The sequence below is a fragment of the Peromyscus maniculatus genome, chromosome 8 (genome assembly GCF_049852395.1).
Source record: "Peromyscus maniculatus bairdii isolate BWxNUB_F1_BW_parent chromosome 8, HU_Pman_BW_mat_3.1, whole genome shotgun sequence".
Lineage (NCBI taxonomy): Eukaryota > Metazoa > Chordata > Mammalia > Rodentia > Cricetidae > Peromyscus > Peromyscus maniculatus.
The window spans coordinates 85,540,515-85,567,339 of NC_134859.1; the positions used below are offsets into that span (position 1 = coordinate 85,540,515).

Sequence of the window (26,825 nt, forward strand, 5' to 3'; positions counted from 1 at the left end):
CCAGCCCCCTTTCTAACCTTTAGGTCTTCAGGTTCTTCTCTGTTGTATTGCATGGGCTAGAATTGCTAGAACAATTGAACAGAAGCTATGACAAAGGGTGTCTATGTCCTGTTCCTATCTTTGATGGGAGGAGGGATTCATATTTCACCATAAATTATTTTCACCACTGGTTTTCCAGTGAGCCCAAGAACCTCCCTTCCATTCCTGGCTTGCTGAGAGATAGCCTTTCTTCTCTTTTTCTCTGTTTGTTTTGAGATTGGGTCTCACTACGGGGTCAAAGCTGGCCTGGCACCCACTATGTAGCCCAGGATAGCCTTGAACTTGTGATACTCCTGTGTCCAGCTCACTACCAAACGCTGGGATGCAGGTAGATATTTGTCATATTTTTAAGGCACCTGTTGAAATTTTATGATTTTCCTGTATCTGATCCATCAATTTGGATGAACTACATTGATTTCACAGTGAGATACATTCCTAAGATTACATTCCTTGCATTCCTGGGACAAAACCCTGCCTGGTTATGACGTAACTGCTGTGGTGCGGCTCGAGGACCCGCACTAAATAGTTCCTTAAGGATTCTGAGTTTATGCTTGTGGATGGCTCAGGCCTATAGCTTTTCTCTCTAATTTCTTCATTAGATTTTTTGTTTGTTTGTTTTTTTCAAGACAGGGTTTTTTTCTGTAGCTTTGCGCCTTTCCTGGGACTCACTTGGTAGCCCAGGCTGGCCTCGAACTCACAGAGATCCGCCTGGCTCTGCCTCCCGAGTGCTGGGATTAAAGGCGTGCGCCACCACTGCCCGGCTCTTCATTAGATTTTATTGCTATTTTGTAGCATTCCCTCTTTTTTTTTTTTTTTTAAAGAGTCACGTTACCCAGTATTACCTCTTTAATGTTTATAGTAACATCTAAAGTAACACTCTAGATCTGAACTTACCAGCTTCATCTTTTAAACAGATATGAGCCAATTCAGATTTTTTTTTTCAGAGCTGAGGACCGAACCCAGGGCCTTGCGCTTGCTAGACAAGCGCTCTACCACTGAACTAAATCCCCAACCCCTCAGATTTTTATCTCATTTGTTTCGAACAGTTTTACTTTTCAAAGATTTTGCCTAATCTTTCTAATTGTCAAACTTATCAGGATGAGATTCCTGCGGTCTCCCATCACCTCTGTCTTTTCTCCCTCTCCGTTTTGGTGATCTACCGTCTCTTTCCCTTGTTGGAGAGACAGACCTCCAATAGTCAACTTTCGACTTGGTTGATTTTCTCTTCTGACTTCTGTGCTCGTCATTACTTCTCTCTTCTGCTGACTCTGGGTTTAATTTCTTCCTTTTTTAACCCTTTAAGGCGAAACCGCAGCAAATGTTTTTAATGCCCACTTTCTAGTTGTGAACACTTACACTATACATTCTCCCTGAGGACAACACTTGCTACATCTTATGAATTTGATGTTTTATTCTCACCATAGTCTAGTTATAGTCATCTTGGAACTTCTTCAGTCCACAGGTTGTTTTATTGATGCTCATTTAATTTGTAGGTATTTAGTAGAATTAGCGAGTTCTCTGTTCTCTTACTTTTATTGATTTCTGGGCAAGAGATATATCTCAGCGGTAGACCAGCATGTGCATGGTCCAGGGTTCAATTCCTTCTTTGTTTTTTTTTTTTTTTTTTTTTTTTTGGTTTTTCGAGACAGGGTTTCTCTGCGTAGCTTTGCGCCTTTCCTGGAGCTCACTTGGTAGCCCAGGCTGGCCTCGAACTCACAGAGATCCGCCTGGCTCTGCCTCCCGAGTGCTGGGATTAAAGGCGTGCGCCACCACCGCCCGGCTCAATTCCTTCTTTGTAAAGGTGAAATGCAAAACAAAAAGTAAAAAGATTTCTATTGATTTCTTTTTTTTAAATTTTTTTTTAATTTTTAATTTTTATTTTATGTGCATTGGTGTTTTGCCATGGGTGTCCAGTCCCCTGGAACAGGAGTTACAGACAGTTGTAAGCTGCCATGTGGGTGCTGGGAATTGAACCCAGATCCTCTGGGAGAGCAGTCAGTGCTCTTAACCACTGAGCCATCTCTCCAGCCTGATTTCTAATTATACTCCACTACAGTTTTAAAAAAAAGTCTATGTTTTCAGTCTATTTATTTATTTATTTATTTATTTATTTATTTATTTATTTATTTATTTATTTATTTATTTCAGGATGGGTTTTGCTTTTGGTTTTGAGACAGGGTCTCACTGTATAACACTGGCTGGACTGGAGCTACATGGTAAGTGCCAGGATGGCCTTGAACTCACAGAAATCTGCTTGCCTCTGCCTCCCGAGTGCTGGGATTAAGCACCTCCAATTTCAGTGCTTTTAAAGTCATTAGGACACTTTTGTTTCCTGGGGGAGACCATGCTCTTTGTAGTTGGAAAATGTATGTTCCGCAGTGGCTGGTGTACTGGCTGGTGAATGTCAATGAGATCAAAGTAACTGGGTTGCATTGGCCTCTTCTGTGCGTTGACTTCTGTCTGGCTAGCTGTCCAGAGGCTGAAAGAAGACTTTTAAATGGCCCAAGTCCTATCATGCACCTGTCTGTTCCTGCCTGTCCTGGAGGCTGCACTACACACCTTCCGTTTTCCACCGTCTGCTCCATTACGGTTACACCAGCTCACAGCGGCTTGCAGCCATCTGAACCTTTTTCCACTCTTCCACTCTGCAGCCTTTACCCTCCAGTTATCATGCGTCATGTCTAAATATACCACAAAGTTCACGAGACAATTATTAATTTTTACTGCAGACAGTCACGTTTTATTTTACAGAAGTTAAGAGAAAATTTTACTTCGGTTTTACTCAGATAGCATTTCTGATGCTTTTCCTTTTTTTCATGGATGTCTAGTTCTTGTCTAATGCCATTTAACTAAAGCCTAGAGGACTTTAGCTGACATTTATAATCGTGCAACTATAGGGGGACAATTTCTCTGAACTTTCATTTATTTGGATATGTCTTTATTTTTCTTTCAAGTTTATAAGATTTTTTTATTAGGAAGTTGGAAAGATGGCTCAGTGGCTAAGAGCACCAGCTGCTCTTCCAGAGGACCCGAGTTCAATTCCCAGCTCCCACATGGCAGCTCACAACCATCTGTAATTCCAGTTCTAGGACATTCAACAACCTCTCCTGGTCTCCCTAGGTACTGGGTATATACATGGTGCATACATGTAGACAAACATCCATACACATAAAAAAAACAATTAAAACATTTAAAAATGAAATCTTATTAGACACAAGATTCTGATTCTGGGCATGCCGCCTTTAATCCCAGCACTTGGGAGGCAGCGACATGAAAATCTCTGAATCCAAGGCAAGGCCAGCATGGCCTCTATAATGAGTTCCAGGCCAGCCAAGCCAACGTTTTGAGACCCTGTCTCAAATATATATTTCTGGACTGAGCCAGGCATAGCGGCCCATACCTGTTATCTCAGGACTTGGGAGGACAATGCAGGAGGATTGCTATGAGTTTGAATCTTGGGCTCTATAGTGAGATCCAGGGCAGCCTAGACCTAAAACAAAAGCAAAAGAATCTTAGGTTGACAGTTTTTGTTTTCCTCTGTCCCCTTAAATGCTGCACTGAATTCTAGATTCTCCAGTTTCTGATGAGAAGTCAGCAGTGTCTTCTTGCTCCATTTGTCATGGGTTCCCGTTTTCAGAGTTTTCTCGGCTGTTCCCTCTTTGGTTTTCAGCAGTTGGCCACAACAGGACTAGATGTGATTTCATTTGCATTTTCCTACTTGAACTCTTCTATGAAGTTAGGGCTTCAACAAACATGAAACCTTCTCAGCTGGCAGTTAGTTCTCCATCTGCCTTTTCTGCTCCTTCTGTTCTTCTTCGGTGACTTCAGTTCCATGAGGGTTAGACATTTTCCTGTTTCCCACACCTCCCCGAGACTGGCCTTTCTCATCCTACTGTTTTTACCTCTAACATTCGCAGTGGTGTGTGTGTGTGTGTGTGTGTGTGTGTGTGTGTGTGTGTGTGTGTGTATTATATATTTATATTGCAGGCTGTGACTGTGTAGCCCAGGTTGGCCTGAAACTTGCTATGTAGTTTAGGCTAGGCTTGAATTCACCATCCTCCTGCCTCTACCTTCTCAGTGCTGGATTTCAGGCATGCACCACCTTATCCTGTTTACCCACACTTATCTCATCTTAATTTGCTGTTGAACCCATCCAAAGACTTCCTTGAATTTTAGATATTGAAATTTTAAATTCTAGAATTTTCATGTCTGTTACAGTTTCTTTGCTGACACTTCCCACTTGTTAACTCACTGTGTGCGTATTTTCCTTTACATCTTTGAGCATATTTTCAGCTGTGCTAGATCCTTGCTCAGTCTCAATACCTACATCATTTGGAGCCAATCATCACTGGTTTTAATTTCTCTGAAGGAAGTATCACATTTTCTTGCTCCTTTGTATGACCCCAACCCTTTTGGATTGTATTTTGGGCATGATATAGGAATTGAGGGGAGCGTTAATTGTGGTTGGTTTTCACTTTATAAAACATGTAGTTAACTTATTTGGGTTAAAGTTCACATTCTGCCTGACCTGTGATGAGCAGGAGCTAGAGTGACCAAAGGTACCATAGACATTTTATAATTCCAAGGATATCTGAATGATTTGGTCACGCTGAAGAAACACAAATTTCATATTTAAAATTCAGATTGGGTTGAATGTAAACACAAATGCATACACACACACACACACACACACACACACACACACACACACACACACACACACACACTTACTCAAGAATCAACCAGAGAATTCATACTTCCCTTCTGGCTTCTTCCATCCCAGGATTCCCACCATTATTTCTATTGCTTATGGTCTGTTTGTTTGTTTGTTTTGTTTTAACTAAGTAAGACTGTAGATTTTGTATTCAAACTTTAGTAATTCTGAGGTTTAAAATGGAGCCTGCCTTTAAGGCAAAACAACAAGAAATAAACAAACAAAACCATAAAACAGGCTGTTTCTAATGCCTTTCGGGTGGTAGGTTTGGGTTTTGGTTTGGTTTGGTTTGGTTTTGGTTTTGGTTTTTTGAGACAGGGTTTCTCTGTGTAGCCCTGGTTGTCCTGGAACTCACTCTGTAGACCAGGCTGGCTTCGAACTCACAGAGGTCCACCTGCCTCTGCCTCCTGAGTGCTGGGACTAAAGGCGTGTGCCACCACTGCCTGGCAAGGTGGTAGGTTTTTTAAATTACATTTTGTCCAGAATCTGTAACTTGTTTTCTCTGGTTATAATGGTTCCCTAGCTCCTCTGTAGCTGGAAAACATGAACCTGCCCTTACTTTCATGGTAATAATTTCCAAAAAACTGTTCAGGGCAATACTGACTTCATATTTCATAGCATAGACAGCAATCAGGTTATGATCCAGTTTTGGGTTTGAAAAAAATACAATCACTTTATTTATATTCTATCATAATTGAGAAAGTTCAATCTATCAGCCATTAGATGCTGGCAACAAACCTTAAGGCATAAGAAACACATGAATTCGAAAGCTTCAAAATTGGCAGTTTAGCCGGGCGGTGGTGGCGCACGCCTTTAATCCCAGCACTTGGGAGGCAGAGCCAGGCGGATATCTGTGAGTTCGAGGCCAGCCTGGCCTACCAAGTGAGTTCTAGGAAAGGCGCAAAGCTAAACAGAGAAACCCTGTCTCGAAAAACCAAAAAAAAAAAAAAAAAATTAAAAAAAATTGGCAGTTTGGCATGAGGTATCAAAATCCAGGCACTTGGGAGGCAGAGGGGGGCAGAATCAAGAGTTCAAGGTCATTCTCAGACAGCTGTGAAACTTTCACCTGCACATTGAAAACTCTCAGCAGGGGGGAAACACAGAGCTAGTTCAAAGGTGTCATGAGCAACTATCATATAGAATGAACATCTTTTAGTTAAATACAGCAAGATAGCCTTTGATTTGGTGACCAATATGGAAAAACAAACAAACAAACAAACAAAAAGCCCTATTTCTCTTGAACTTTTAAAACCCTTTAAATAGGTCTGAATATTTAACAGAGAGCATCTGTGACTGGGATAAACCGCTTGCCTCACACAGGGACCTAGGGCTGTCCTCAAAAGGGACGCATTAATACTGAATGTGTAAAGCAGCTGTGTTGGAACTGAAGGCATAGATGGGCATGGACCCCTGGCTTCTGCTGTATCTAAAGAGATACAAAAGACGCATAACTGTATGTACATGAGTACCCATAACAAAGTACAGCCCTCTTGGCCAATATCATCTGGGAACAGAAACACAAATGGATCCCAGCCCCCAGACAGAAGCTTGTAAATATCATTCTCCTCTTGAAGGAACCAGGCTCGTTGGAAAAATGACTGAGACTGTGGAAAAAACAAGGTGAGTCGGGAACAGTTTTTAATGCCAGAAAGCAATGAAGAGACTATTTTCAGACACAGAAGTCATCATTAAAGAGTGTCTCCTAGTAAAATGGGGATCTCTAAGCACTGAGGTAAACAGTATTGGTTATAACCTGCTGAAAGTCTGACGAAGGGGTTGGAGAGATGGTTCGGGGTTGAGGGCACTTGTTGCTCTTGCAGAGGACCTGATTCCAGTTCCAAGCACCCACCTGGTGGCTCACAACCCATCTATAACTCCAGTTCACTTAGGTCCAATGTCTCCTTCTGATCTCCTTGAGGACCAGGCACACAGGCTGTACACATATATACATGCAGGCAAAACATGCATACACATAAAATAACATAAACACGTCTTTTAAAAAGTTAAGAAAGTAAATCTTAGGATAAATGGACTACTTACATAGTTTCAAAGTACTTAGGAGTTAGTTTAATTCATGTGTATGTGTCTGTGTCCGTGGACTCCCTGTGTGCGGGGGTACCTGAGGGGGCCAGAAGAGGGTGTCTGACCCCTCAGAGCTGGAGTTACAGGTGGTTGTGAGCTACCTGACGTGTGCTGGGAACTGAACCCGGGACCTCTGGAAGAGCAGCAAGTGCTCTTAACAGCGGAGCCCTCTCCAGCCCCCAAAGTTCTTCTTTTCAGCACTTGTGAATTCTGAAGATGAAAGGATAGATAAGCAGCAGCCAAGCCTGGCTGACAGGAAGGAGTAAGCTGAACCACACGCCACCGTCGTCTACGTGTGCACCCTCGCAAGGGACAGAACACAGCCTGACCTTTGGGATACCCCTGGCAAATCACAGACCGTGAATCATGCCGTGAGTGAATCAGCCTGACTCGGGGGAGAATTTACAAATTCAGCTGGCTCCTGATCCTCGAAGTGTCAAAGTCTTGACCGCTTGAGGGACTCTTCTGGGGGGAAGAGACGTGAGAGGGGCGCTGTGTACTCTGGAGTGAACCCTCTTGTGGGAAAGGGTGTTACAGACACAATCAGAAGGACCGATGGGGCAGAGGATAAATTGGTAGTAATTTATCAATGCTCACATTTCCTGGTTTCGATGGCTGTATTGTGGTTATGCCGGAGATAGGGCATACACTTTAAAGTGTTCAGAGTGATAGGGATCGAGTCAGCAACTTATGCTCAAATTTTCCGGAAAAAAAAAAAATGTTTGTGTTTTTTTTTTTGCACTATACTGCAACTTTTCTGTGAGTTTGATGGTGTTTTTCTCTTTAATTGTTAAAAAAAAAAAAAAAAAAGCTAGCTGTGAAACTTTCAACGGTGCGCTGGGAGGATTCTCAAAGGGAACAAAGGAGGAAAACCCAGTTCAAAGGCTTAGCGAGCAACCGAGCAACCGTCTTGTGGCAACACCTTTGAGTTCCATACAGCCAGGTTGCTTTGGGTTTGGTGGTCTAAAGGCAAAGAGTCCTGGTCCCCAAACCTTTTAAACTCTCTGAGGATGACATTTAAACTGGCTTCAACCCTTTTTCAGACCCCCCGTGTGCACTGGAAACAGCCCCGCAGGTAACTGAGTACAGCGTCAAAGAGAAAGGGGCGAGTTTCAGCTGCTGTAGCGTCAGGAACCTCGAAGGGACATTGGAACGCCTAAACCGGGCCACACGGATGTTTTTCCCAGGCATTAAGATGGCTCAGAAGGTAAAGGTACTTGTTCCCAAGCCTGATGACCTGAGTTGGATCCCTGGAACCCATATGGTAGGAGAGAACATTAACTCCTGCAAGCTGTCTCCTGATTTATGCAAATACATGCACACAAAAATTAAACAAATAAATACAAAGACAATACTTGACACATCAAGACAAAATACAATGAAGTACATTCCCTCCATACATTTAAAGGTTTCAAAAGACCACATTGTACATTAAAATACAGTAGGTGATAAAGGAATTTCCAAGTGAAGATCAGAAAGTTTTCGGGTATTTCTAAATTCAGCAAAAACTTCACAGTTTTTAACTAATCATTTTATAATTTCTCTACATTTTAGTGAAAATAAAGCCCCATGAAAAGTTTCCATTTGATGGGATTTACCAGGGTATTCTAAATGTGTAGGCAGTCAATACTGTTTTAAAATGTTTGGACAGAATGTCCCGGAAAGCTAACCAGAAAGGGTCTCTATATTCAGAGAAGTAGATTTTATTGTGGAGAGACAGAAAGGAGGGTATGGGTGATGTGTGTGTGTGTGTGTGTGTGTGTGTGTGTGTGTGTGTGTGTGTGTGTGTGCATGCAAGTGTAAGCACATGAGCCCAGGTGCAAGCATAGATGCCCGAAGAATCCAGAATGGGGTGTCGAATCCCCTTGAGTTGGAGTCATAGGAAGCTTGAGCCGTTCTATGTGGATGTTGGGAACCAAACTCTGGTCCCCTGACAGAGCAGTACAAACTCTTGGCCACTGAGCCACCTCTCCAGTCCTGATCATTATTTTCTCTTAACATTTTGCCTCTTAAATGGCAAGTCTTGTAAAAGTCAGTACAAGTCTTGACGGAGGCAGTTGATAGATACACTAGGTAGGAGCACTAAAGGATGTTTCTTTTGTCGTTTTCCACAGCAGTTTACGCTTGTTAGTGATTCATGGCCACATCAGCAATTTCAAGGTTTTTTTTTTCTATGAGTATTGAAGACAGACCATCATCACATTCCGAGAGATGATAATTTCATAGCATTTTCCCCATTTTATTTCAATTTTGCAGTACTGGGGTTTGAACCTAGTATCGCACACATGCTAGGCAGATACTCCACTGCTGAGCTACAGACCAATCAAAAGATGACAATTTTTTTTTTTTTTTTTTTTTTTTTTTTTGGTTTTTCGAGACAGGGTTTCTCTCTGTAGCTTTGCGCCTTTCCTGGAACTCACTTGGTAGGCCAGGCTGGCCTCGAACTCACGGAGATCCGCCTGGCTCTGCCTCCCGAGTGCTGGGATTAAAGGCGTGCGCCACCACCGCCTGGCAAAAGATGACAATTTTAATTTTAATTTATCATCCCTTTTGATTATCTTTTCACTGCCAAAGATGACAGGCAAAATTTTTCATGTTTTAAGAATTTTTAAGCCAGGCGGTGGTGGCGCACACCTTTAATCCCAACACTTGGGAGGCAGAGCCAGGCAGATCTCTGTGAGTTCGAGATGAGCCTGGTCTACAGAGTGAGATCCAGGACAGGTACCAAAACTACACAGAGACACCCTGTCTTGAAAAAAAAAAAGAATTTTTAAGATGCCATATTTTCTGTATTTTATGTGCTACAAAATGAAGGCGAAAGATTACAAATAAAATTTAAACCTAGAAATGACAGGAGTCTGCTGGGATGTCAAAACTCACATCTGGGCATACAACTCTTTGCCCTAAATTACTATAGCCAAAACCGAAAACCCAAAACAAACAAAAACAAGATTTATGAGCATAGTTTACTCAGCTGGTTATAAACGCACTCTATGTCTGATAGTATTAAATAATTATCACTCAATTAAGAACGCTTGGGAGGGCTGGAGAGATAGCTCAGCGGTTAAGAGCACTGGTTGCTCTTCCAGAGGACCTGGGTTCGAGTCCCACATCCACTTGGCAGCTCACAACTTTCTGTAACTCCAGTTTCAGGGGACCTGACACGCTCACACAGACATACATCCGGGCAAACCACCAGTGCACATGAAATAAAAATAAATAAAAATTCAAACAAAAAGAGCACTTGCCAACAGAACCCTCCTTTTCAGAGAGTGGGTCTCCACCCGCTGGTTCACTTGGCAGAAGATGTGGGTGCTCAGGAGAGCACAATGGCAAACCTAGGGGAACCTGGGCAGGGCCCTGCGGCCGCCAGCCGCACCCCACGGTGCCCGAAGGCCGTCTCCGTGCCGGATTTCTTCCATCCTCACGCACGTAAACCAACACCCGCCACCGCCAGGCCTCTTCTCAAAATATGACTTTCTCTTCTCTAAAATGTCCACTTGGGCTTTTTAGATAAATCTTCGGAAATTAAACCCATCCTTAGGACTGTAATTGTGCAGAGGAGTGGCTGCTACCATTTCTGGAAAGCCCTCTGCCAGCTCTCCTTATCACCACCCGCCGGCATTCCTGGAATGTCACCGTAAGATGACGAGTGACCCCCAAAGCCAAAAACATGAGGAGGTCAGAACAGGACCTCTGTCTTCAGTAGCTCATCAGTCCGTCAGTCCGTCCGTCCCGTCCTGTCCCCTCCCCCACCACCACCACCTGATGCTTGCATGTCCTTGAGCATTCTCCTATGCTACAGTCTCTGCTTAGACCTTTCCAACAATAATGAGGTTTTCATAGTTGTCTATTTTAGTGTTCTTCCTTAAACACATCTAAGCAGAGTTCCTGAAGTGCCCACTTAAGGTCCTGGTTCAATTTGGGGGGACATGCAGGCTAAGTCATTACTCAGATGCCACCCCTCAGTCCCTGACCACAGTTAAGGTTTTTTTTTTTTTTTTTTTTTCTTTTTGGTTTTTCGAGACAGGGTTTCACTGTGTAACTTTGGTACCTGTCCTGGAACTTGCTCTGTAGACAGGCTGGCCTCGAACTCACAGAGATTCACCCGCCTCTGCCTCCTGAGTGCTGGGATGAAAGGCATGCACCACCACTGCCCAGATCAGTGAGTGTTTTCTTATAAAACCTTTTTGATGTTGTTTGTTTGTTTGTTTTTGTTTTTGTTTTCAAGACAGGGTTTCCTTGTGAAACTGGCTGTCCTGGAACTCACTATGTTGTCCAGGCTGGCCTCAAACTCAGAGATTCACCTGCCTCTGCCCCAAGTGCTGGGATTAAAGGCATGTGCCACCACCACCTAGCAACATAAAACCATTTTTTCATATTGTTTTGGGGGCCTTAATTTGTGCTTTTCAATGCTCCCTACGTGGATTACAATCTCTGAAGGCGACAGTGAGCAGAGATTTTCAGGTTCTATTTATTTCAAACACCCCAGTTGACTAACTGCATAATTGCAGATAAACACGGAAGGAAAAAGGAAAAGAGCGCGCCTTAAAGCTAGAGTGATTCTTCCGCTCATGAAATTCTTCTTCCCTGATTCCCAGGACTAAGGTAAAAGGATAAGAAATACCAAGTCTTCTTGTTTAAGAAAAACAGATCAAATACAGCCTCTGTAGCTGTTCTTCCTACCCTGCCCTTTTATATACAGTGTTCAATTTTACCCTAGATTAAGTGTCTAATGAGGAAGCTACACACTATGGGCCACAGAAGAATTGCTGACAATTACCACTAAAACAACAAACCTAATGTCTAGTCCAGCTTTCCTTGAGAGGTTAGCTACCCTAAAGTTGTAATGCATGTGCTTGTGTGTATTTCTATGTTACTATAGCTCTTACTAATTTTCTTTAGACTCACACGCCACCAAAGAGTGTATATGAAAAAGATGGAAAAACAGGCGTTTCATGTCAATGCTACTTAAAGGAAAATGTTCATGCTTAAATGATGGAGCCCATTGTATTCAAACTGAGACTTTTGTTTTATAACCATAAAAGACCAGGTCTTGTTGTAACAGCATAATTTAAAGTGTAAGAGCCAGGCACAGTGGCACATACCTGTAACCCTAGCATTTGGGAGGTAGAGTCAGAATAACTGCATTGCCAGTTCAAGGTCAGCCTGGGAGATAGAGTAAGAGCTAGTTTAAAAAAAAAAAAAAAAAAAAAAAAAAAAAACCTTAACAAAAACTTCCACTGTCTTTGAGACAATGCTCCATTTAACACTTTACATTAAATATTTGTACAGGAAATGGTGACCATACCTTTAGCCTATTGGTCTCCACCAGGATTCTTTGTAAGGTTCCTGCATGCTCAAACTTTTCCTGAACAAATACATGAAATATAGGCTGGATATGGAGGTGGATGCCTGTAATTCCGGCACTCAGAAAGCAAAGACAGGTGATCTCTGTAAGTTCGAAACAATCTAGCCTACATTGAGAGTTCCAGGCCATCCAGGGCTACACAGGAAGACTCTATCTAATAAAAAAAAAAGTTGTGAGATATGAATTATGTTACAAGTTATGATATGATAAAAAAAAACCACTGGCTTTTTAAACAACTTGATTTTGTTTTGTTATATATTGTCATTATATAACAACTAAATGAAATAGGAATTCTGTTAATGTAACACAAGTGACTAAGTTACAGAAGAGAAGGAATTCTCTGTTATCTGCCTTTAACACATTTCCAAATATGAAAAGATGCTTACAGACTGGGGCAGAGCGCTTGCCCAGCCCCCACGAGGCTGTGGCTCCGTCTCCAGCACCCCATAAACTGGGTGTTGCGGCACAGGCTCTAACCCAAGCATTTGGAGGCGCAGGAAGGGGAATCAAAAGTTCAAGGTTGTCCTCAGCCACATAAGCAATTTGAGGTCAGCCTAAGATATGTAAGACCTGATCTAAAAGATTTTAAAAAGCTCACAATCTTGTTGAATTACAGATCCCGAGGGCCAGTGAGATGGCCCAGTGAGTACAGGCTGAGGACCAGAGTCGGATGCCTGGGACACACGTGGTGGAAGGTGAGAACGGACTCCTGAAAGTTATCCTCTGACCTCCACACATGTGCTGTGGCATGCGTTCCCTCTCCCCACACAGAAGAAATACAGGAATAAACAAATGAATGTGGTTTTAACATAGATTAAAAGCCAGAAACAAATCCACTTCAGGAAAGACGATATCTGAGTGACCAGTAAACATAAGAAAAAAAAAAAAAAAAACAACTCCAAAGCCTTACTCATAAGGCAAATACAAATGAAAACCATGAGGAAGTATTAATATGCACAGCAGAATGTCTAAAATTTAAAAAGTTGACTGACTGTACCAAGTGTCAATGAGAAGCAGGGTAAGTGGGACTCTGGGGTATTGTCAGTGTGAGGGTGAATTGCTCCAACATCTTTGGAAACATTTAGAGGCATGTGTCAAAACTAAACACCCACCTTATTACCCAGAAATGCTAGGCCTGCATATGTACCTAAGAGTCATGAGTGTATATATCTAAAAGAAGATATATATAGATATAGATATAGATAATAAATGAATGTCCATGATCAAACACTAGAAACAATCAAATATCTATCAACAGAAGATGAATTAACAAATTGTTGTCTGTGGTGGTTTGAATGAAAATAGCCCACATAAGCTCACAGGGGGTGGAATTATTGGAGATGTGGTCTTAGAGCTAAGTGTAGCCTTTTTGGAGAAAGTGTGTCCCGGGTGAAAGAGGGAGATTTGAGGTTTCAAGCTGCTCAAGCCAGGCCCAGAGTCACAGTCTCTTCCTGTTGCCTGGGGATCAAGATATAGAACTCTCTCTCAGCTCCTCTCCAGCACCAGGTCTGCCTGTGTGCTGCCATGCTTCCCGTCATGCTGATAACAGACCGAACCTCTGAACTGTAAGCCAGCCCCAATTAAATGCTTTCCTTTATAAGAGTTGCCCTGGTCATGGTGTCTCTTCACTCTAACTAAGACATTGTATGTTTATAGTTTATATTATTCAATAATAAAAGATGCTGAAATACTATATATATATAACATATATGGATGTCAAAAATATATGAAGAAAAAGAAGCCAAGAACGAAGACACCATGTCTTTCATGATTCTATTCAAATGAGATTCAAAAACAAGCAACCCTAATCTATATGGCAGAGACCTGAATGGTGTTTAACTGAGCATAAAGGGAGAGGTTAGCTATAAATGGGCACAAGGAAACATTTTGGGTTGGGATAAATGGTCCATACTTTGACCTAGAAGGTCGTGTGTGTGTGTGTGTGTGTGTGTGTGTGTGTGTGTGTGTGTGTGTGTGTGTGTGTGTGTGCTTTATTGTATATTCATTTAAAAATTTGTGGAGGGCCCAGAAGATGGCTATGCAGGTAAAGGTGTCTCACTGCCAAGCCTGGTGACCTGGGTTTCATCCCTGGGACTCGCTTGGTGGAAGGAAAGAACCACCTCAAACAATGTCCTCAGACCGCCACACTGATGTGCACACACACATAAAATAAGTAAAATGTCACTTTTTAAAATGTTAACTCTGTTGAACCAAAACAGCCCCAGCTATCTCAGATCTCGAACCTCAGGAACGCGATTACAGGAGAAACTTCCCACTTTGAACAGAACATAGAACTTCAGGGCTGGAGAGATGGCTGCCGTTAGCCAGTACTCGGCGCTCTTGCAGAGGACCCAGAACCAGCCCCCAGCCCCCAGGTGGCAGCTCACAACCATCTGTAACTCCAGTTCCAGTGGATCCAGCGCCCTCTCTGGCCTCTGCGGGCACCAGGCACACATGCAGCGTGATAGGGTGAGCTAGCCTTGCTCAACCATTACCTGTCAGCTACCCAGAGAAATATTTGCTGAGACAGCCTGTCTTCTGAGATAGTCTGTGTCTGCTTGAGCAAACAGTTCCAGAAAGGAAGCATTGCTGAGCCACAGGTCGCCCCCTATAGCCACGCCAGCTTCCTTATTCCCGCAGTCGGCTGCCTCTATGGAGGTCCCAGGCAGCTTTCTCCCTTTGCAGACCCCTCCATTCCTGCGGGAGAGAGGCTGCCCCTTTGCTGTGTGTGTTAATGAACAGGCTCATCCGCAGAGGTCAGGCTCTGGTCTCTCTCCTGCCTTTTGTCTCTTTACTCCAGGCTCTGAAATCTAACATAGTGCACTTCCACATATACAGGCAAAACACTCATGTACATAAAATAAAAACAAATAATTAAAATTAAAAAAAAAAAAAAAACACAGAAGTTCCAGGACAGCCAGTGCTGTATAGAGAAACTCTGTCTCGAAAGACAAAACAAGAGAAAACACCCACGTTCAAAAGTTTCTTAGGGCTCTACTGTAGAATCTTCATACTATACACACCAATCATCTACCAAATGCTCTAAGGAGCTTTAAAATTCTCATAATGAGGAATCGGTTCACCTATTGTAATGGTCTAGATAGAGCCTGTGAGTCTCCCAAGGGTCTGTGTGTAAAAGGCTGGTCCTCAGGGTGGTATTTAGAAGTTGGAGTTTGGCAGAAGGTCCTGAAATGGGGTGAAAGCAGCTCTCCTGGGATCCCTTGGTCGTTCTCTTCTTTCCTTTTTGTAAGGTGTTTTACGTGCACATTTATGTTTGTGCATCATGCACATGCAATGCCCTCAGAGGTCAAAAGAGGATGTTGGATCCTCCGGAACTGGAGTTACAGAAGGTTGTGAGCTGTCATGCTGGGGATTGAACCCGGGTCCTCTGCAAGAGCAGCAAATGCTCTTAACTGATGAGCCATCTCTAAAGGCACACCCTCTGGCAATTTTTTGTTTGCTGTGTTTTGTTTTTGTGTGTTTGTTTGTTTGCTTGGTTTTTCTGAGACAGGTTTTCTCTTTGTAACAATCCTGGCTGTCCTGGAACTTGCTCTGCAGACCAGACCGGCCTTGAACTCACAGAGATCCACCTACCTCTGCCTCCCGAGTGCTGCCGCCACCACCCAGCTCCGTTGGCAGTTCTTAAGAGAGATTTGTTTTTCCCCCACAACACTGTCTACAGTGAATTAAGAGAGGGCTGTTAGAGAAGCAGGACTTGACGCTCTGGCATCTCTGCTTCCTGGGGTGGAGATATGCCCTCTGTTTCTGCACACAGCCCACCACAATGTAACACCGTCCACCTCCTTCAACTGTGCCTAAGTCAATGGTGCTGCTGAATCTTGAACTTCAAACATACGAAACTGTGAGTTGACGAAGCCTCCCCTTACATCTGTGCCCTGCCTCATGTATTCATCACAGTAGACAGTCACATCGGCCACGTTTCCAGCCAGCAAAGCCCCACTGGATTCCTTCCTTCAGTCTGCTTTCTCTTTACAGTTTTACCTCCACTGCGACCACGTGAGCTCTTTTGGGGGGCTTTATCATGAGCCCCACTCTCTCAGGTGATTCTGTTCATTCCCCAGGCTTTTACTGTTATTGATGTGCTGAAGATAACCAAATCCCTAGCCTAGCTAGGCTCCTCCCCACCTGCCCTGCCCTCTGTCATTGTTTTTCATACGACTCACTATTTTATTTCCTACATAGTATTAGCATAATTCTAATTAATTCCTCTCTCTCTCTCTCTCTCTCTCTCTCTCTCTCTCTCTCTCTCTCTCTCAGACCAGGTTGGCCTCCAACTCATAGAGATCCACCTGCCTCTCGGCTATTAGTCCCTCTTCTCCTTCTTCTTCTTCTTCTTCTTCTTCTTCTTCTTCTTCTTCTTCTTCTTCTTCTTCTTCTTCTTCTTCTTCTTCTTCTTCTTCAGGGTTTCTCTGTGTAGCTTTGGTGCCTGTCCTGAATCTCACTCCGTAGACCAGGCTGGCCAGGAACTCACAGAGATCCGCCTGGCTCTGCCTCCCGAGTACTGGGATTAAAGGCGTGCGCCACTGCCGCCCAGCTAATCCCACTTCTTCAAATCTTTTTTCCTTTCCCAACTAGAACTAGAGTCCTGTCTTCCCTCTTCACTGTATAACCAGTGCTCTGCATATATGACAGGTAAGAGACAGTCAATGCGGAAGTTTTTAAAAATCTAGCTGAGCAGCCAGCAGTGGTGGCATTAAGAAGGCTTTTTGGGCCGGGTGGTGGTGGTGGTGGTGGTGGCGGCGGCGGAGGCGGAGGCGGTGGCGGCGGCGGAGGCGGAGGCGGTGGCGGCGCACGCCTTTACTCCCAGGACTTGGGAGGCAAAGACAGGCGGATCCTGGTCTATACAGGGAGTTTCAGGACAGCCAGGGCAACACAGAGAAATCCTGTCTGGACAAATCAAAATTAAAATAAAATCAGCATTTAAACAAACGGTATGCTAAACTGTGTACAACAATAAGGTCCTCCATTGCTGTAACACATGCTAGGGAAGTAGTAACAGGTTTTGCTGATGCCAGTCCAGCCTAGAGCAATGCTGTCAGACTTTAATGCACACAAGGCTTTCCCAGGGATCTGGGTGAAGGTCCTGATTCCGTATGTCTAGCCCAAGTTACTGCACTTGCAATAATTCCCAATGATACAATTGGTGAGGATGCTATTAGTCTACATAATGGTTTGAATAAGAACGGCCTCCATAGGTTCACATGTTTGAATACTTGGTCCCCAGTTGGTAGAACTGTTTGGGAAGGATTAGGAGGTGTGGCCTTGTTGAAAAGGTGTGTCACTGAGGTGGGCTTTGAAATTTCAAAAGATCCCCACCACTCTCAGATCTCTTTCTTTCTGCCTTGTGGTTGTGGACCAAGATGTCACAGCTGTCCCTCTGCTTGGCTGTCATGGACTCTAACCCTCTGAAACTATAAAACGCTTTCTTTCATAAGTTGCCTTGGTCACAATAGAACAGTAACTAAAGGAAGGCTACAACCAAGGTTATCGGCAAGGCCCTGAGATCCTTGTAAAGGATGTGTGAACTAACGCACACTGCTTAGCTGGGCTCTGAGTCTGTGACTTTTGGGGTTTTTGATGTTTGTTTGTCTTTTTGAGACTGGGTTTCTCTGTGTAGCTCTGGCTGTCCTGGAACTCACTCTGTAGACCAGGCTGGCCTCAAACTCAGAGGTCTACCTGCCTCTGCCTCCCGAGTACTGGGATTGAAGGCATGTGCCACCACTGCCCTACTTCTGTGTCTGTTATTAAGCCGATTTCATACACATTATCTTATTTACACTGTGGCTGGATGGTCTCTCGTGATGTAATAAACTCCTATTTATCTGAAAGATTTTTTTTTTTGATCAATCACTCCTACCAAGACCTAGTGCCCTCCTTCAGAAGAAATATTTTTATAAATTTTTTGTTGTTTGTGATTAAATATTGCCTTCTGACAGATGAGTTTTCTTTTAAAACTAAGTCCCAACCATAATGTAAAAGAAATTAATAACAAGATACATAATCTGTATTCAAAGTGCAAATGCACCAGCATTTATTCTAGAAACCAGAGTGACAAGGCAACCAACACATCTGAAGAACCATGGAAAAGGGACACAGAAGGCTACAGGCGCACTGATAATGGTAAAACTATGTGTTGTGAGTGTAACAAAAAAAGTACCCTCGCCGGATGGACATGGTAGCTGCAATCCTAGACAAAGGAGTGTACTCAAACTGTGCAGAAACACTTTATAATTAAACATAAAATGCAGCGAGAGTCTACAAGAAATTAGACTTGGAGCTAGAAAAGAGAATCCTGGAATGAGCAGCGGCTCCTTCATAGAGAGCATCCAGGAGGAACCGTAACGGATGGACCATAACGGATGGACCGTAATGGATGAACAAGGAGCCCCATCGAGAGCATGATAAGGACACAGAGCATGACTGGGGTGTTAGTAACAGTGTTGGGAAGCCAGGGAAAGCTGTTCTCCGTGTGAGGGAGTGGGGGGGATGAGTTCATTTTTGGACTTGCTGAGTTGGAAGAAAAGTGTTAGAAAAATAGGTGGTTGGGAAAGAAAACGTGTTCTGGGAACACTAGTTGTCCAGAATGGCAATATTAGAAGACAGGATACATCACTGGAAGAACACACAGAAGCTATATTGTGAGGTGCTTGGGGTAGGAGATTAACTTTCTATTGTGGGTAGATCATTGCAGCAGCAATCCTCAAAATAAGTTAACAGTGGTAAGTCTAGATGCAAGGTTACCAGTAGGGAGCAGAAAGCATGTGACATTCTCAATCAGCTGGGGGTCGGGGGAACAGGTGTCGACCTTTGGCCTAACAGGTGTTTTCTTACCCCTTCCCTCTCTCATCTGGACAACACACTCACATCTGGACCTCTGTACATCTGTGCTAAAAAGTGTTTCATTGTCAGGTGGTGGCGCACGCCTTTAATCCCAGCATTCAGGAGGCAGAGGCAGGCGGATCTCTGTGATCCTGGGCTACAGAGCCAGTTCCAGGACAGCCACAGCCACACAGAGAAACCCTGTCTCCAAAAACCAAACCAAAACAATACAAAAAAAAAAAAAGCATTCCACTGCTAAATACAAGCTATGTCTCATTTTTGCATCGGATGGTAATCTTGCTGAACTGTGACACTGAGGGTGTTTAGAGAGGAGGTATACAATCCATAGGTACTCAAGCACATGCCTGGGATCCCAGCATTTGGGAGCTGGGGCAGAAGGATCACGGTCGAGCCAGCATGGACTACACAATGAAATCCTTGTCAAAAAATGAAATCTCCAGGCTGGAGAAATGACTTGAAGTTAAGAGTGTTTGTTGCCCTTCCAGTGGACCTGACTGTGGTTCCCAGCACCCACATCTATAACTCCAACTTCAGGGGATCTGAGGCCTCTGGCCTCTGAGGGCACCTGCACTCACATTATCACACACACGCGTGCGCGCGCGCACACACACACACAATCTATAAGAATTCTTTAACCTTTATATCAGTTATTATTTGTCCTGTTATAGTCCTTACATGCCCATGCCATGTTAATTTTTCAGCTGTTTAATTTAGAGTCAACCAGGGTCATATTAGGTCACTGATGTTTGCAACAGCTCTTTGTGCTGTCCTTTGAGAAACACCAATTCCTTTCGGTGAGCTGTGTACGCCATCCTGTTGGCTTGGCATGCTTTGAAGCTGTGCACTTGATTGTATATTCTGGTCTCCTAGCCCTACTAACTCAAATTTGAGAAGTAAGATTTATTCCACTTATATCTTTACATCTATAAATCATAATTCTTGCAAATTATCATGGCTTACGCTTTATATATATTATAATTTACAGAGTCAAGGCAACTGGTTATATTTTTAAATGCAAGGGTTGATTTTTATATTTCATTCTTACTTGTCAGCTTCCTAACTTCGTTTCTAGAATTATGAAAATGTTAAAATATTATCCTAATCCTCTCATCTACACAGGGACACACTCTCATTTATTCAGAGAAATTTTATTTTAATAACAGCAAACAGCCTGAAGATGGAGCTAACTGGCAGAGTGCTTGCCTAGTGTGCATGAAGGCCACATTCCATCCCAGAGCCCAAAGACTGGCGTGGTGATGCGTACTTGTAATCCGGAGGAGGTAGAGACAGTTCCAGGCCAGTGCAGTATACATGAGGTCCTACCTCAAAGGAAGGAAGGAAGGAAGGAAGGAAGGAAGGAAGGAAGGAAGGAGGAAAGGGAGGAAGGAGGGAAAGAAGGAGGGGAGGAGGAAGGGGAAGAAGGAAGGAAGGAGGGAGGGAAGGGAGAGGAGAGAGGGAGGGAAGAACGGAAGGAGGGAAGGAAGGAAGGAGGGAGGGAGAGGGGGAGGAAGGAGGGAGGGAAGGAAGGAGGGAGGGAGAGGGGGAGGAAGGGAAGAAGGAAGGAAGGAAAGAATGAAGGAGCAGAAGAAAAGGGCTGGAGAGGTGACTAAGTGGTCAAGAGCTCTGGCTACTCTTCCAGAGCATCTGGGTTCTGTTCCCATCACCAGCATGGTGGCTTAGACCCATCTGCAGCTTCAGTTCCAGGGCATCCTGGCATTCATCTGCTGCTCTCTTCTGGCCTCTTCAAGCACCAGTCACACATGTTTCGAACACACGTGCAGGCAAAACGCCCATACACATGAAATAAACAAACAGTAGCCTGCAGACATGCTTTGTTAGGACAGTCCAAAACACCCCTGTCCTAATGCCAAGACTCACAAGGCCAGAGCCATCCCACACCGTGGCTTCATAAACGGTGGGTCACATAACTCAGTGTGGGGGCCCCTAAGACCTTGGCAACAGCCAAACAGTTCTGAATGTGTAACAACCACAAATTAAGTCACAATGGAAACGGAATGAAGCCTTGGTGTTTGTGGCAGGACTCGGCTGTGTCACATCATGAAACCTCAAGACATTCTTGGTTCTACCACATGGCACTTGGCATTGTGTATACCATCAAGCCACAAATGCCAACCGATGGTGCCTGAAATATCCTGGGTCAAACCAGAGTTTATGTAGGCTATGAATTGCTGCAGGGTGGATTTGGTTTTGTTTTGTTCATCTTTTTTTGTTTGTTTGTTTGTTTTGTTTTTTGATACAGGGTTTCTTTTTGTAGCCCTGGTTGTCCTGGAACTAGCTCTGTAGACCAGGCTGTCCTCGAACTCAAAAAGATTCACCTGCCCTACAGAGTGCTGAGATTAAAGGCATGCACCACCACATGGCTTTTTTTTTTTAACTACAGATAATTTTTTTCCTTTTATGGGAATATAATGGTTTAATTATGAAAAATAAAGACTTTTAATATTTGCCTACCGTCATCTCCAGGATGTAAGTGATAAGTTAGTATATCTTTGAATTGGATCGTATTAGAATGTAAGGTTTTTTAAATTGCTGTTCGAGGGTTGGATGGCTCAGCAGTGAAGAGCACTTGGTGCTGTCACAGAGAACACAGTTCCTTGGTTCCCAGCACCCACATCAGGTGATTTACAACCTCCTGTAGCTCCAGCTCCAGTGAATCTCATGCCCTCTGCTGGCCTCCACATGTACTGCACACACACACACACACACACACACACACACACACACACACACACACAAAATAATAAATAAATAAAGATAAAAATTTGTAAAATTGCTATTTAAGTTGCTGAACTAAACCACTAAGTAAATTAGACTTAAGATCAGACAATAATTTCTAAAATGGTCCTAAACACACATTGGCCATTTTATTCTATGTGTTTATATAAAGCAGTGTTCTCAGTATTGACAACTATGAAATAAAAGTATCAATCAAGTCTGAAAAACATTGACAATATTCTGTCCTGCCACATTAAATACTTGACCAAGATTTAACTTCTTTATAAGAATAAAAAATCCATTTCATTAATATGAAATTTTTAACATTACCTTAATAAATGATAAAATTATACAAATACTAAACAATTATTTTAAAATAATAATTTTATTTCAGGTTTATGATCATCCTGTGTCTGATTTGTACACTTATTTTATAGAATTATCTATACATACCTAAAAGTTTCTCAGTGAAAGAGGTTTTGAGGAAAGCTTGAGGATGCTGCTTTACTCTGGCTATGAAGAGCTTCTCCCTCCTGGCTCCCTTGACTGTACTACACATAACTGATTTAGACAAATGCTTCTTGAAAACTATTGGTCCGTGTACATCTCAAAGTCTGACTGCTAGAGCATAACACCCATAGTACCAAGATGGAGTTAGGAAGCTGTGTGTAACAAAGGAAGTTATGTAGCTCTGGGGACCAGGGGCCTAATATCAGACAACCATAATTGCTACAGAACTCACTGCAACATGGTGGAGGGAGAATACCGACCCCCATTAGTTATCCTCTGACCTCCACATGTGTGCTGGACATGTATGTGCTCCCCCCACAAATAAATGTAATACAAAGTTTAAATAAATATCATAAAAAAATATCTTCAGTGCTGTTTTCTTCACTGAATGCAACAAATTCTGATCGTCTTCTCCTAACCAGGCAACAGTCATGCAAGAGTGAAACAAAGGGACAGGAAGACGACAAGAGTTTGGAACCCCAGCACCCACATAAAAAGCCAGGTAGGGTAGTGTGAGCCAGTAATCCCAGCAGTGTGGAAGCAGGGACAAGAGGATCCCTAAGGCTTTCCAGCCAACCACTCCAGCTGAGTCCAGTGAGAAACTGTCTCAAATATAAGGCGGAGAATCACAGAGGAAAACATGGGCCACCAACCTCTGGCCTCCACATATGTGGACATGCAGATCCACACACATGCATACAACACACACACACACACACACACACACACACACACACACACACACACACACACTAAACAAATAAGTAAATAAAAACAGTTTCTCACTGAGTGTGGTAGCCATCTGCAATCCCAGAACTCAAGAGGCTGAAGCAAGAGGATCATGTATTTGAGGCTAGCTTCTGTTACACAGTGAGACCCTCTTTCAACAACAACAACAAACACCCTAAAGCCCACAGGAAAGCTAAAGAAATCATAATTTTCACACACTATAGTAGAAGTATCTCCAGAAAGGAGATGGCTTCGGCACAAGTGGAGGAGGGAAGTGAGGTACTGGTCGGGGGGAGTCATCCGAAGGAGGTTATCAGTGGGGCTTTCATGTTGATGGTGCTTAGATCCGAGTCCGCCAGTGATGGTGGGGTGAGGTGTTAGGAAAGATGTGGAAGTGTGAGATGCAGCATTAGATTATAGAAAGTGCAAACAGAATTTTCAAAATTACACTCTACCAGAAGCCCATGACATTTTTGATGGCTGTGGTTGCTTAAAACCTCGATCCACTCATAACACAGAGCAAGGAGACACCACCTAGAAGCCAAGTCTCTATTAACCTCTACTCTCCGGAATGTGGAAAAGGACTCAAAAAATGGCTACCATGAAATCCACAGACTGAACTAAGCAACAGAAGCCAACAGCAAGAAAACTGCATGATAAGGGGCTATTTCGTGCAGGGGCGTTGAGTTCTGTGCAGTTTAAAATCCCCCATAAGAGCGAAACAGAGAACAAATGCCCAGTAGCCTATGGCATGACCCAGAGGCACTGGGACAGTTAGTTCTCTGCTGTGCACCTTTTTTATAAAGCAGGGAGCTGGTTTAAATACACACACTTGGGACTGGAGAGATGTCTCAGCACTTACGAACACAAGCTGCTTTCTCAGAGGACCCCGGTTCTGTTCCAAGCACCCCTTTGTTGGTGCACAATCACCTGTGATTCCGGTCCCAGGGCACCCAATAACTTCTTTGACCTCCATCAGCACCATGGGCACCAGGCATGCATGTGGCACATATACATACATGAAGACAAAACACACATACACATAAAATAAATAAGTCTAAAAGACACACGCTTAAAAGGATCTTTCCAGGCGGCGGTGGCACAGGCCTTTAAACCCAGCACTCGAAAGACAGAGGTAGGCAGATCTCTCTGAGTTCAAGGCCAGCCTGGGCTACAGAGTGAGTTCTAGGACAGGCCCCAAAGCTACACAGAGAAAACCTGTCTCAAAAAGCCAAAAAAAAAAAAAATCTTTCCATATGATTAAAGTGAAGGCTTTATATTAAGTGAGGAAATCCACCATTACTTCTGAAAGTCACCCTTGTGAATTGCTTGTTCTCTTAACCACTCCAGATGAAAGAGATGCTATGGCAGGATTAGTCACCAATAGCCACACAATTAGTGATACCTCACTCTGGGCTTGGAAATAGCAAAGTCACTGACTGTGAGGAAATAAATGTTATAACTTTAGTTAGACTATCTCCTCATTATTACATGGCAGATTTCTTTTTTTAATGAAAAGGTGATACAGCCCAAGATTCCTATTTTAAAGGCCTATTTCATCTGACATCTTCACACAGAGAAAACTTCCCGAAAACATTCGTTGATGAATGCAAAGATAAATGAATGAAAAAGTGACTTTATCTACTGAAAGAACACAGTGTTGTCTTGCATTTCACAATAACTGTAGTATGTTACTCTGACCACCAAATTAGGCAGAAACAAAGGTATTTCCTAAGGCATTTTACTTCTTACATTAGTGAGAGAGAGGGATGATACAGGCCAAGTCTCTGTAACACCAAATATCAAAATAGCACAAAGTATTTCTTTTTTTTTTGAGACAGGGTTTCTCTGTGTAGTTTTGGTGCCTGTCCTGGATCTCGCTCTGTAGACCAGGCTGGCCTCAAACTCACAGAGATCCGCCTGGCTCTGCCTCCCGAGTGCTGGAATTAAAGGTGTGTGCCACCGTCTAGCCAAAGCATTTTATTTTAAATATAAAAAAAAAAAATGAGCCAGTGTGGTGCTGTATGTCCTGTAATCTTACCACTCATGAGGCTACAGCAGGAGGATTGCCATGAGCTTGAAGCCAGCCTAGGCTATATAGTGAGTTCAAGGCTAACCCTGCATTATCTCAACAAACAATCAAAATTAGCCAAATTAGTCTAATTAGTAGAGATTATCTTTAGTTATTTTACTATATCAACTATTCTATCTTCAAAGAACTAACGTTAAAATGGCCAAGCTCACACTATTAACCTTTTACATTTTATTTTTATCTAAATGCTTAAGTTGTGTATTAAATATACTATATGATATCTATCTTAATGTATCTATTAATTTTTTGTTTGTCTGTTTTTTGAGACAGGGTTTCTCTGTGTAGCTTTTGGAGCCTGTCCTGGAACTCACTCTAGACCAGGCTGGCCTTGAACTCACAGAGATCCGCCTGCCTCTGCCTCTCAAGTGCTGGGTAAAAGTGTGTGCCACCACCACTCGGCCTATTAATTTTAATCTAGCCACCCAAATTTACAACTTCTTTAAGTCACCAACCTATAGTCTATACATTCTTTTCCTACATATAGTCTACAAATGTTGAATTATACAAGTTTTCATTACTCTCTTCTTCAGAAAGTCTTCATCTGTCTTATTGCAAAGCCTTGTAGGACATCCATATCCTAGAATACATTATTTATATAGTGTCTGTATTTAATCCTAAATAATTAATGAGAAAATAACATTTGCACAGAAATACTCCACTTGGGGGCTTACATTATTCTTAATGAATGACATGGCTAGGACTAGGAAAATGGTGTTGGAGAACTAACTAGTAACTTCATGGAAAGAAATTATTTGTAATAATTAAGATATGAGAGCTTGTTTTAAAAATAAAATTTCCTGCCGGGCGGTGGCACATGCCTTTAATCCCAGCACTCGGAGGCAGAGGCAGACGGATCTCTGTGAGTTCGAGGCCAGCCTGGTCTACAGAGCAAGATCCAGGAAAGGCACAAAGCTACACAGAGAAACCCTGTCTCAAAAAACTAAAAATAAGGCCGGGCGGTGGTGGTGCACGCCTTTAATCCCAGCACTCGGTAGGCAGAGCCAGTCGGATCTCTGTGAGTTCGAGGCCAGCCTAGTCTCCAAAGCGAGATCTAGGAAAGGCGCAAAGCTACACAGAGAAACCCTGTCTCGAAAAAAAAAAAAAAACCTAAAAATAAATTAATAAATAAATAAAATAAAATAAAATTTCCCATAATATACACAATACCAACTTTTTTCTCTGTTCTTGAATAAAGAAACTTTTACATGTAAAAAAATTACACTTCAATGTCAAAAAACTTTGTTTTTTTTTTTAAGCCTTAACAATTAAAAACATTAGAAGCATATATATTCTTTTTTTTTTTCATAAGAGAAAATGTTTGAAGCATCATCCAACAGTGGACATTTAAATTTTTCTGTTCACTGCATTGCAGTTTGCCATTTTACTGAGAGAAAAAAAGTAAGTTTACATGATCAGAAGGAAGAAGAAGAAGAAGAAGAAGAAGAAGAAGAAGAAGAAGAAGAAGAAGAAGAAGGAGAAGAAGAAGAAAGAGGAGGAAGCAAGCGGCACTACAGCCAGTACCCATGCAAAATTGAGAACTGAGGGCTGTGTGTGCTCACATTTAACAAAAACTTTACCATCCATAACTGTCCCAAACTATTCAATCATATTTCATAGCTTCACATACCCTGGAACTAAATGAAGATGCCAAAGACCAAGGCTCCGATTTTAACAGTTCTCCAGCCATTGTG

General features: G+C 42.8%; 1 protein-coding gene across 4 annotated transcripts in view; it reads right to left on the minus strand.

Moving 5' to 3' along the window:
* The window catches only part of Ikzf3 (IKAROS family zinc finger 3), a 100,844-nt gene that overhangs the window by 72,914 nt on the left and 1,105 nt on the right, over positions 1-26,825 (minus strand). The window lies entirely within an intron of this gene.